The sequence below is a fragment of the Stegostoma tigrinum genome, chromosome 17 (genome assembly GCF_030684315.1).
Source record: "Stegostoma tigrinum isolate sSteTig4 chromosome 17, sSteTig4.hap1, whole genome shotgun sequence".
Taxonomy (NCBI): domain Eukaryota; kingdom Metazoa; phylum Chordata; class Chondrichthyes; order Orectolobiformes; family Stegostomatidae; genus Stegostoma; species Stegostoma tigrinum.
In genome coordinates this window covers 17,800,017-17,812,564 of record NC_081370.1, presented here as the reverse complement: position 1 = coordinate 17,812,564, position 12,548 = coordinate 17,800,017, and the positions used below count along the sequence as shown (strand labels likewise).

At 42.9% G+C, this 12,548-nt stretch overlaps 1 long non-coding RNA gene across 3 annotated transcripts in view; it reads right to left on the bottom strand.

The window, feature by feature from the left end:
• LOC125459536 (uncharacterized) overlaps positions 1–11,959 on the bottom strand; it is a 48,960-nt gene extending 37,001 nt beyond the window's left edge. For all 3 annotated transcript variants that reach the window (XR_007249033.2, XR_007249031.2, XR_007249032.2), the window contains exons 1-4: positions 11,915–11,959; positions 3,366–3,467; positions 2,703–2,794; positions 115–345 (exon numbers count right to left, since the gene is read on the bottom strand). This is a non-coding gene — a long non-coding RNA (uncharacterized LOC125459536). The remainder of the gene's footprint in view (positions 1–114; positions 346–2,702; positions 2,795–3,365; positions 3,468–11,914) is intronic.
• Positions 11,960–12,548: the final 589 nt, after the last annotated feature.

The following is a 12,548-nucleotide window of genomic DNA, read 5'->3' as shown; positions in this document are numbered from 1 at the left end:
GTGCCAAATGTGCTGCTGGAAACCGTCAATAAATTTGCAAGTCATATTTAAAGTGTAATTTTTTTTACTTCCTACTGAAGAAACTTTGTCTGTTCATGTTTAATTTATATTTACCTTGGTTACAGTAAAACAATAAAAACGTGAAATCTTGCTTTTTTTTCCCATTGGGGTCCTTTGAAAAGTTTGGTTCTTTCACATTTGGTCTCCATGGGATTCATTACAATCTTGATTTGCCATTGTCTATCAAAGCCAGGCCCCACAAAAGTAATGATCTTGAAGCAGAAACTTAGATGTCCATCAAGTAGCTGTAGTTGTCTCACTGCCACACCCAGCTGATGCTTTTTCCTGAAAATGTCAAACAGAAATCTTTCATCAAAAATCGTCTTCACACCACTGGTGGCAGACATGAAAAATAACACTGTCTTTGGGATCTCATTTTAGAGTTGCACGATGTTACTCCAATACTCAGCAGTTTGGCAAAGGCAGTGGCTCTATCTGCACAACTTTGGACACAATATTCCTGTTCTGCTCCATTTAAGCTGGTATTTCAAGGTCCCCAACTTTATCTCTAAGCCATTTTCAAACCATGGTCCCATGGTCCAGAGTTATGGACCAACTGTCCTGTATAATGCTGGCATATTATAGTTCTGCATTAACTCTCCTTCAGTCTATCACATGCAGTGTCATATTGGATAGTATTTTAACCTGACAGTTCATCAATGGAGCTATAAACCTGTCACATCTTTCCATTACATGGATAACAGGCAACCATTCCTTTCACGATCTACATACAGTAAGTCCAGAATTTATTTTTTCTGTTCCCACAGCGTAGCGTAGAATCGCACGAGGTGGACCAGCTCAGTGGTTGCAGGGTACATGTCAGAAACACTGGGTCATCGGAAACACAAAAGGGTGAATGCCAAAAAAGAATATTGTAGCAGGAAACAAATAAACTGCTGAGGCCTCATGAAATAGCTTCTCGTTTCAGAAAACAATCAAAAGATTGGAGCAGGATATATTTTAATTGAGTTACTTGAATGAAGGTAAGAATGAAAATTAGGCAAATTAGAAAGTAGGTGATATCATCATGAGGTTTAAATCCTGATGGTTTTAAAGAAAGGATTGATGAAGGCAAGAAAAACCATATTTTGAAATTCTGGGAAAGAAACAGGTGAATTTTACTTCTGATGATTTTTTTCGAATTATTTTGTGGAATGTGGGCATTGCTGGCTGGCCAGCATTTCTTGCCCATCCCTAGCTGTCCTTGAGAAGGTGGTGGTGAGCTGCCTTCTTGAACCACTGCAGTCTTACTGCTGTGGGTTGATCCACAATGCGATTAGGGAGGGAATTCCAGGATTTTGACCCAGTGACAGTGAAGGAATGGCGATATATTTCTAAGTCAGGATGGTGAGAGACTTGGAGGGGAACTTGGAGGTAGTGGTGTTCCCGCATATCTGCTGCCCTTGTCTTTCTAGATGGAAGTGGTCGTGGATTTGGAAGGTGCTGTTTGAGAATCTTTGGTGAATTTCTGCTGTGTATCTTGTAGATATAGCACACACTGCTGCGACTGAGCTTCGGTGGTTGAGGGAGTGAATGCTTGTGGATGTAGTGCCAATCAAGCGGGCTGCTTTGTCCTGGATGCTGTCAAGCTTCCTGAGTGTTGCTGGAGCTGCAATCAAGGCAAGTAGGGAGTATTCATTCATACTCCTGAATTAAGCCTTGTAGATGGTGGACAGGCACTGGGGAGTCAGGAGATGAGTTACTCGCCACAGCATTCCCAGCTTCTGAGATAGTCGGAATGATTCCCAGCTTCTGGCCTGCTCTTGCAGCCACTCTGTTAATGTGGTGAGTCCAGTTGAGTTTCTGGTCAATGGTAAACCCAGGATGTTGATAGTGGGGATTCAGTGACGGTAACACCATCGAATGTCAATGGATTGGTCTCTTATTGATGATGGTCACAGCCTGGCATTTGTGTGGTGTGAATGTCACTTGCTGCTTGTCAACCCAAGCCTGGATATTGTCCAGATCTTGTTGCATTTAAACACAGACTGCTTCAGTAGCTAAAGAGTCGTGAATGGTGCTGAACATTGTGCAATCATCGATGAACAACCCCACATCTGACTTTAGGATGGAGGGAGGGTCATTGATGAAGCAGCTGAAGATGGTTGGGCCTAGGACACTACCCTGAAAAACTCCTGCAGAGATGTCCTAGAGCTGAGATGATTGACCTCCCACAACCATGACCACCTTCCAATGTGTCAGGTATGATTCCAACCACGGGAGAGTTTGCCCCTGATACCCATTGATTCCAGTTTTGCTAGGGCTCCTTGAAGCCACACTTGATCGAATGCAGCCTTGATATCAAAGGCTGTCACTCTCACCTCACCTCTGGAATTCAGCTCTTTTGTCCATGTTTGAACCAAGGCTGTAATGAGGTCAGGAGCTGAGTGACCCTGGCAGAACCCAAACTGGTGTAACTGAGCTGGTTATTTCTGAGCAGGTGCTGCTTAATAGCACTATTGATGACACCTTCCATCACTTTACTGCCAAGCTTAAGTTTTAACACTTTCTACATTGTTGAACAAGGAGAAAACTGACACAAGTTAGGATCAGTATAACGTTGAGTCCTTGGAAGAGAGAGTGCTAGGTTGGAGACTGTAAAATCAGTGTGATCTTATCAGTTATGTGAATGTTTGCAATACCTGCGGAAACGCTGGCCTTTAATAATGACCAAATGGGCTAGGAGGCTGGTGGGAAGGGCATGGTTCATCAGTTGATCTTTAAATTCCAAAAGCTGTTGGATAACCAGAAATATAAGAAGTAATAAATAATTGATACTGATTAAGCACCATTACAATGATATGACAGGAGGTGGTGTCTCATGATTCCATTCTTCTTACAACTGTCCTTTATCATGGAAAATATCTTCTTTTTGTCTTCTGTGTCAACAAAGTGCAGGATTTCATCCGCTCTTGATACACAATGTCAATCTTCATGCAGGTAATGATTATCACTAGGCTATTCAACAGGGGCAGGGCATTACAGGTCCTAACTCAAAATGTACGAAAGCACATTTTCCAAAAGAAGCACCAGACATGTTTGTAGTCGCTGTGGAGCTAAATGCACTGTGTCATGTAGTACTGTCATATAGATCAAAAAGGTTACAGGTTCAAAATCTTGCTGCGCTGAAATAACTGATATGATCAAGAGCAGCAGTTCGAGAAGCAATATTAGCATTAGCAAAGAGAATGGGATAAAATATATAGAAAAGGATATAATTACACTGCATAAAGCACAAGAATTAAAAGTCTAATCTGAGAGATACACTTCATGAAGAAGCTATGAATAAACAATTGTGGGGGTACCTCAGTGATACAGTTTTGCAGTAATGCCAGTGATGATAGAACAGTGTCACACAGAGACTCAAACAGTGTGTAATTCTTTGCCTCCATCAGTCTTGCATCCTTCTAATAAAACAGGGAAAAATCATTTAACACCATCATTGTCTCATTCAGACTGAAGACTCATTTAGATAGAATATCATGATCAGAATTAATTTGCATAAAGCAGTCTCATCTTCAGGGTCAACTTTGAACAGGAAAGCACTCTATCGAGGAGTCATAAGGACACTGTATTATCAATAGAACCTCCTCTATTGATTACAATATTTGTCATTTGTCTCTCATTTATGTATTACCAGGATATATAACTTCTACTGTCAGGTGCAACTCAATGGCAACTCTGACCCTTCTCTTTTCTTCCACTGAAGACATTCCTGCCTTTCGGGAGCTTCACTTGGGAGTTTAGGCCCAATACCAAACAAATGATAATATCTTGGAGACTCATTGATTGAAAGTCTCAGACAAGGCAGAATGAAATCAGATAATGAGCTAATTGGAAATACACTGGGGTTGTAAAGTCTGGCAATTATGCCTAGGGAAAGGGGCCCAAAAGGGCAGGTGAGATTTGGAAGTAAACATAGAACATAGAACATAGAACAATACAGCACAGAACAGACCTTTCGGCCCTCGATGTTGTGCCGACCTGTGAACTAATCTAAGCCCCTTGCCCTACACTATCCCATCATTATCCATGTGCTTATCCAAGGACTGTTTAAATGCCACTAATGTGGCTGAGTTAACTACACTGGCAGGCAGGGTGTTCCACGCCCTTACCACTCTCTGAGTAAAGAACCTGTCTCTGACATCTGTCTTAAATCTATCACCCCTCAATTTGTAGCTATGTCCCCTTGTACAAGCTGAAGTCATCATCCTCAGAAAAAGGCTCTCACTGTCCACCCTATTTAATCCTCTGAACATCTTGTATGCCTCTATTAAATCCCCTCTGAGCCTCCTTCTCTCCACTGAGAACAGACCCAAGTCCCTCAGCCTTTCTTCATAGGGCCTACGCTCTAGACCAGGCAACATCCTGGTAAATCTCCTCTGCACCTTTTCCAATGTTTCCACATCCTTCCTGTAATGGGGTGACCAGAACTGCACGCAATATTCGAAACAAGGCCACACTAGCATTTTCTACAGTTGCAGCATGACATCATGGCTCCGGAACTCAGTCCCTCTACCAATAAAACCTAACACACCGTAAGCCTTCTTAACAGCACTATCAACCTGGGTGGCAACTTTCAGGGATCTATGTACATGGGCACCAAGATCCCTCTGCACAGCCACACTACCAAGCAATTAAACAGATTGTAAATATTATGTCCCGTCAAAGAACAGTACAGAATGAGCTAATATTCCAGTCCATAAATTAGAAACGTCCTTCTTGAATCTCAAAATGTCCACAGTACTCAAGATAGCTTCTTAGCATTGGACTAAAATGAAGAAACAATAGTTCTTTTAGAATGATAGAATCATAGAGATGAATTGCACGGAAACAGTCCCTTTGGTCCAACTTGTCCATGCTAAACAGATATCCTGATAAATCTAATCCCATTTGCCAGTATTTGGCCTTTATCCCTCTAAACTCTTCCTACTCATATACCCATCCTGATGCCTTTTAGATGTTGTTATTATACCGGCCTCCACCACTTCCTCTGGCTGCTCATTCCATACTTGCACACCCTCTGTGTGAAAAGATTGCTGCTTAGGTCCCTTTTAAATCTTTCCCCTCTCACCTTAATCCTATGCCTTGTCATTTTGGACTCCCCTACCCTGGTTAAGACCTTGGTTAATCACCCTATCCATGCCCCTCATGAGTTTATAAACCTCTGTAAGGTCATCCCTCAACCTCTGAAGCTCCCGGGATACCAACTAATTTTTCCTCTTCTCCTCTAATATCAGTAAATACAAGAGAAGGAAGTAAATGACACCATACCTTCCACCCCCACCCAGTTGCACCACCATCATCTCTGAGGATGATGCCACCGTAATTCCAGTCGAGGCACCAACATTAAGTACATTTGCTCCCTACACCACCGGAAGCATTCACCTCAGTGATAACACCAATTTGTGCAATTGAGCCTATCGTATCTGGTGAGCACATCTTTGACACTAGTCCACAGCCAGGGTGGGAAGCAATGATTAGAGGACTGTTGGAGATCAGACATCTGCTCAGTTGCATGCAGATGACATGCCTCTTTATTCAGTCATAAAAAAACTACAGACACAGGGAGGGAAACATCAGGAAGTGTTGCCTAAGGCTACTACTTATTGATTCATTCATTTGACGAGGGCGTCACAGGCTAGGCCAGCACTAACTGCCCAACTACATTGTTGTAGGTCTGGAGTCAGGTTATCCTTTTCCAGTCATCTCTGGTTTAGGTCATAATGCATTCAGTTTTCAGCTGGACATTTTGAATGACTATTCCTAAAGTGCAAATGAAACACAAAAACATGTTTCCTTTAAAAAGATAAACTTGTAATTCTCCTGGGAAGACTCAAAGATTGCAAGGTGTGAGCACTGACTTATTTGGGTGATGATGGGCAAATGGTCACTGTCAGGATTTGAAAAGAAATTGGTGAGATTTGTGATCATAAATGGTGAAGCAAGTAACTTTGATCAACCTAAATTTCCTTGGAAGTTTGGTTGATAGACATTTCACATGTTTGACAAATATACACTAAAAAGCATGAAATACATCTTTTTTAATGTATGAGAAATTCACAAGGACAGGTAAATGATTGGTTAAAAAAGGACTGGAATATTATATCATGATGCACCACTAAATGGGACAGACTTCCTCTACTTGCACCATGGTGCAGCTCACAGAGAAAAGCTGGACAGAGAGGAACAAGCACTCACTTTGTCCAAAGCTGTCTTCCCAAATTTCCCACAAATGATGTGCACAGAATTGGGTTAGATAATGACTACAAGTTTTGATTATTTGTACTCAAACACAACTGATAATTTGGGGGTTCTTATGATGCCTTAATAGAATCCTTTTCTCTGGGCCAGAAGATTTGGATTCATTGTTGCTGGAAAATCTCAGCAGGTCTGGCAGCATCTGTGAAGGAAAATACAAAAGTTAATGTTTCGAATCTGGTGACCTTCCTTACAACTGATGGTGGCTGGGAAAATGTCAGTTTATATGCAGAAAAAAAGAGGGAAAAAAAACAATAATCGAAACTTGTATTAGTTACCTAACCCAAGTTGGTGACTCAGTGGTTAGCACTGCAGCCTCACAGCACCAGGGACCCAAGTTCAATTCCAGCCTTGGACGACTGTCTGTGTGGAGTTTGCACATTCTCCCCGTGTCTGCGCGGGTTTCCTCCGGGTGCTCCGGTTTCCTCCCACAGTCCGAAGAGTGCAGGCTAGGTTGATTGGCCATGCTAAATTGCCCATAATGTTCAGGGGTGTGTGGGTTATAGGGGGATGGGTCTGGGTGGGATGGTCCAAGAGGTGGTGTGGACTTGTTGGGCCGAAGGACCTGTTTCCACACTGTAGGGAATCTAAACAAGCAGAGGGGAAATTCATCCCAAAGTATTATTCTGCTGCTACATTACTAGTTTTAAAAAGGTTTTTAACCAACCTATTCGTGTATATTATGACATTTCACCACGGTAGGATGACATGAATCCAAATCTAAATAAAAACCGAAAGAACTGTGGATGCTGTAAATCAGGAACAAAAACAAAGTTGCTGAAAAAGCTCAGTGGGTCTGGCAGTGTTTGTGAAGGAAAGAAACAGTTAACATTTCAGATCCGGTGACCCTTCCTCAGAACTGATGGTGATGATGGTACCCTCCAGGCCTGATTGTTATCAACGCTTTGTCTGTCCAACTGCTCTTCTGTCTTTAGTCTCTAACCTATCGTTTACCTGCTACCTCCTCCCCCTCCCCTTTTTTCTGCACATAAACTGACATTTTCCCAGCCACCATCAGTTCTAAGGAAGGTCACTGGATTCGAAACATTAACTCTTGTATTTTCCTTCACAGGTGTTGCCAGGCCTGCTGAGATTTTCCAGCAACTATGAATCCAAATCTTCTCGCCCAGAGAAAAGGAGTCTATTACGGCACTAGAAGAACCCCCAAACAATCAGTTTATGTCAATTTAAGGCTAACAAGTTGAACAGGTATGAAGTAAACAATGAAGTTATCCATTCAAAGATTCTTATAGGCTCAACATCTTGGCTTTACTTGCATCGATTAACTACTTATAGATAATTGGGTCTGTTATTTCCTGTTCAAGGAGACTTTCACTGGTCTGTTTCTTTTCCGAGCAAATAGAAATCCTGGAACTTTTCACCTTTATCTGTCTGACTAATTTCCCACAACTGAGTGAAAAGGCTCAAATCAGTGAAGAAACTGTAACTTTCAGAATGCACCATACATTGTGGTCTAAAATTGTCTAAATTCAGATGAAGCAAACTCCCTTCCAAATCCAAGGGAAAAAAAACACATTTCAGGAAAGGCATTTATTATATAACTATTTTATGATTAGCAGTAAAATTCGTGATTCAATCCATATGCCAAGGCTTGCTAATTGTATGTTCTGTCCTGTAGGTTGTAATTACCAACTGAAACAAACTGACAGTCCAAAATGTAGGAAGGGATTATTAGGATGACTGAATGAACCAACAAAGAATAACTGAAAAGATAACAAAGGGGCAGATAGCAGAAAATGAAAGAAAGTTAGCTAATAATATAAAACAGTCAGTCAGAATTTCTATAAATATTTGAATAGGGGAAAAAAACAACCAAAACTGGTTGTTGGCTTCTAGAAGTGAGTCTGGGATATTCATAATTGAAAACAAAGATATAGTGAAGGCTTTGAATAGATATTTTGTTCCTGTCATTACAGTCAAGGACGAAGAAAATTTCCCAAAGGTAAGTAAAAATTAAGAGCAATTCGGGAGGAATGAACTTAAAACAATCACGATCACCAGAGGTACTTCGAAAACTACTGGACCTAAGGGCTGTTAGGTCACAAGACCAGATGGCCTGCATCTTAAGATCTTAAAAGAAGTAACAGCTTTGATAGTAAGATGCATTGGTTATAATTTTCCACATTTTGTTAGATTTTTGAGGATTGGAAAACAGCAAAGGAAACACCTTTATTGTAGAAAGAAGGGATGCAGTAAGCCGGAAACTTTGGGTCGGTTAGCCAAACAGGCTATAATTGTAATATTTTTTAAATGCCCTATCAGGCAAGCTGACGTGACTTTGTAGAAGGGAAACCATTTTCAATTAACCTATTGGAGGTGTGTGACAAAGTCACATCAATTCGCAATGGATAAAGGTGAACTGGTGGTTGTGGTGTACCCGGAATTCCAAAAGATATATGATAACGTGCCACATCAGAGGTTTCTGCAAAATTTGTACACAAGTCAGAACACACTGCAGGGCAACATAAAACAGAAAATCCTAAATACAAGAAACATTTGTGCATCATATCATTAAAATTATACCTTGGTTGAGATGACCTTCTTATGTCCAAACATTCGTAACTCAGGGATCTCCATTTGCATAGAAGATTGGACAGCTTACAGAATGAAGTTAGCAGAGAACAGGGGTAAATGGGTCATTTTCAGATTGACTAGCTGTAATTAGTGGAGTGCCACAGGAATCAGCACTGGGTCATCAATTATTTACAATCTATATCAATGATTTAGATGAGGGGATTGAATGCGTAGTCACTTAATTTGCCAATGACATCAAGGTAGGCAGAAAAGCATGTTATGAAGAGGAGGTAGACAGTGTGCAAAGGAATACAGACAAGTTAACTGAGTATGCAAAAGTCTGGCATATGGCATATAATGCGGGTAAATGTGCATTTGTCCATTTTCGCAGCAAAAACAGAAAAACAGAGTATGCCTAAATGTCCAGGGAGGTTCCAGGATGTAGTGGAACAGAGTGGTCTGGGTGTTTTGGTAAATGAATCACAGCATGTTAATTTGAGGAGCTCAAACAGTTCATCCACTTCACCAACACCTTCCACCCCAACCTTCAGTTCACCTGGGCCATCTCCAGCACATCCCTCACCTTCCTGGACTTCTCAGTCTCCATCTCAGGCAACCAGCTTGTAACTGATGTCCATTTCAAGCCCACCGACTCCCACAGCTACCTAGAATACACCTCCACAACTGCAAAAATTCCATCCCCTATTCCCAATTCCTCCGCCTCCGCTGCATCTGCTCCCACGATGAGGCATTCCACTCCCGCACATCCCAGATGTCCAAGTTCTTCAAGGACCGCAACTTTCCCCCCACAGTGGTCGAGAACGCCCTTGACCGCGTCTCCCGCAACACATCCCTCACACCCCGTCCCCGCCACAACCGCCCAAAGAGGATCCCCCTTGTTCTCACACACCACCCCACCAACCTCCGGATACAACGTATCATCCTCCGACACTTCCGCCATCTACAATCCGACCCCACCACCCAAGACATTTTTCCATCCCCACCCTTGTCTGCTTTCCGGAGAGACAACTCTCTCCGTGACTCCCTTGTTCGCTCCACACTGCCCTCCAACCCCACCACACCCGGCACCTTCCCCTGCAACCGCAGGAAATGCTACACTTGCCCCCACACCACCTCCCTCACCCCTATCCCAGGCCCCAAGATGACTTTCCATATTAAGCAGAGGTTCACCTGCACACCTGCCAATGTGGTATACTGCATCCACTGTACCCGGTGTGGCTTCCTCTACATTGGGGAAACCAAGCGGAGGCTTGGGGGCCGCTTTGCAGAACACCTCCGCTCGGTTCGCAATAAACAACTGTACCTCCCTGTCGCAAACCATTTCCACTCGGTCTCCCATTCTTTAGATGACATGTCCATCATGGGCCTCCTGCAGTGCCACTATGATGCCACCCAAAGGTTGCAGGAACAGCAACTCATATTCCGCTTGGGAACCCTGAAGCCCAATGGTATCAATGTGGACTTCACCAGCTTCAAAATCTCCCCTTCCCCCACCGCATCCCAAAACCAGCCCAGTTCGCCCCCTCCCCCCACTGCACCACACAACCAGCCCAGCTCTTCCCCTCCACCCACTGCATCCCAAAACCAGTCCAACCTGCCTCTGCCTCCCTAACCTGTTCTTCCTCTCACCCATCCCTTCCTCCCACCCCAAGCCACACCTCCATCTCCTACCTAATAACCTCATCCCACCTCCTTGACCTGTCCGTCTTCCCGGGACTGACCTATCCCCTCCCTACCTCCCCGCCTATACTCTCCTCTCCATCTTCGGTCCGCCTCCCCCTCTCTCCCTATTTATTCCAGAACTCTCACCCCATCCCCCTCTCTGATGAAGGTTCTAGGCCCGAAACGTCAGCTTTTGTGCTCCTGAGATGCTGCTGGGCCTGCTGTGTTCATCCAGCCTCACATTTTATTATCTTACGTTAATTTGAAGGTTTGGAAAAGATTAGGAAAGTGAATGGAATGCTGTTATTTATTGTAAAGAGAAAAGAACTGGGGAGTTGCCTGCAGCTGTACAGGGCATTGAGATCTTATCTGAAGCACTGCATGTGATTTTAGTCTCAATTTGAAAAAAAAAATTGCTTTAGAAGGAATTCAGAGAAGGTCACAACTATTTCTTTGAAGAAAGGCCGAAGTGTTTAGCCCTATATCCATTGGAGCTCAGAAGAATGAGAGATGATCTTATTTGAAACAGCTAAAATCCTGAGGAGACTCGATAGGTAAATACCAGGAGAATGTTTCCACTTGTGGGAGAGACAAGTACAGGGGGATAATTTAAGAATAAAAAGTCTTGCCTTTAGGACTGATATGAATAGAACTTTTTTAGAGTCTTTTAGAGTATCTAATTCTCTTTCCCAGAAGGTAGTGGAAGGTTGGTTTTAAATGTGTTCAAGGCAGACTTAGATTGATTTTTGATTGACGAGGGAGTCAAGAGTTGTGGGGAGCTGACGTGAAAATGGAGCCGAGGACACAAACAGGCGAGCCATTTTCTTATTGAATAGTGAAGCAAGCTCATATGGCCAATTGGCCTATTCCTGCTCCTATAATTTGGCTTTTTGTATCAAAGCTACAATGTAAATTAAGCTTGGATGGCATTAATTCTTGCAAATATCTTTGACTGGACAAATTACACAATTAACAAGGTTTTTTTAAAACAAAATTTATGTTACAATAGCATGTAACTAACAAATGAATAATGTTCACTTTGGGAAAATATTGCAGGACATCCCAAACAAAAAGAGAAAAAAAAACCTCATGTCTGGGGAGAGTGAAGAAATAATTTTTTTTAGGCACAGTCAGGGAAGAAAATACTTACGTTCCTGTAAACGATCCTTGAGGAACAAGCAAGAACTGTCCATCTCATCCGTTCCCCAAAATACTTTCCCCTTCCCGACCTATCCTTTAACAATTCCCCTGTATTAAGTTTTCAGGTATGTAGCAGAGAATTGCATCGTAACTGTGGACTCTACCAACAATCAGAGGTCTTTTCTAATCTTTTTAAACCGCTTTCTTAGCAGCAGTATGCGACGACTGTCCTTACCTGAGGAGCTGTCCACGTTCAGTCTGTCAGTCTTGCTCCGTTGTGTGGTTCCTGGTTGCCTGGAGACCAGGGTTTGGAGAGCACCCGGCCCGAGGGTGGCGTACGGGCTGGAGTACCGTTCGCTTGAAGCTGACCTGAAGGTCCAAAAACAAGGTGTGTGGAGCCTTCTACAGGATTTCTTGTGAGTAAATACTTAAAACTGCAGACAACCAAAGAGACAGATTGAGTGTTTTTTATCCTTTCACATAATCACGATTATTCCATAAACTAATTTTGTTTTGAAATTTTAAAATATGACATTTAAAGTTTTGAACAGCATTCCCTCAGTTTCTCCAAAGGTGACTTGTTTGTGATTTCCAAGAATCCGTGGCTCAGTGGTTAGCACTGCAGCCTCACAGCGCCAGGGACCCAGGTTCGATTCCAGCCTCGGGTGACTGTCTGTGTGGAGTTTGCACATTCTCCCCGTGTCTGCGTGGGTTTCCTCCGGGTGCTCCGGTTTCCTCCCACAGTCCAAAGATGTGCAGGCTAGGTGGATTGGCTGTGCTAAACTGCCGGTAGTGTTCAGGGGTGTGTGTGTGGGTTATAGGGGGAATGGGTGTGGGTGGGATGCTTCAAGGGGCAGTGTGGACTTGTT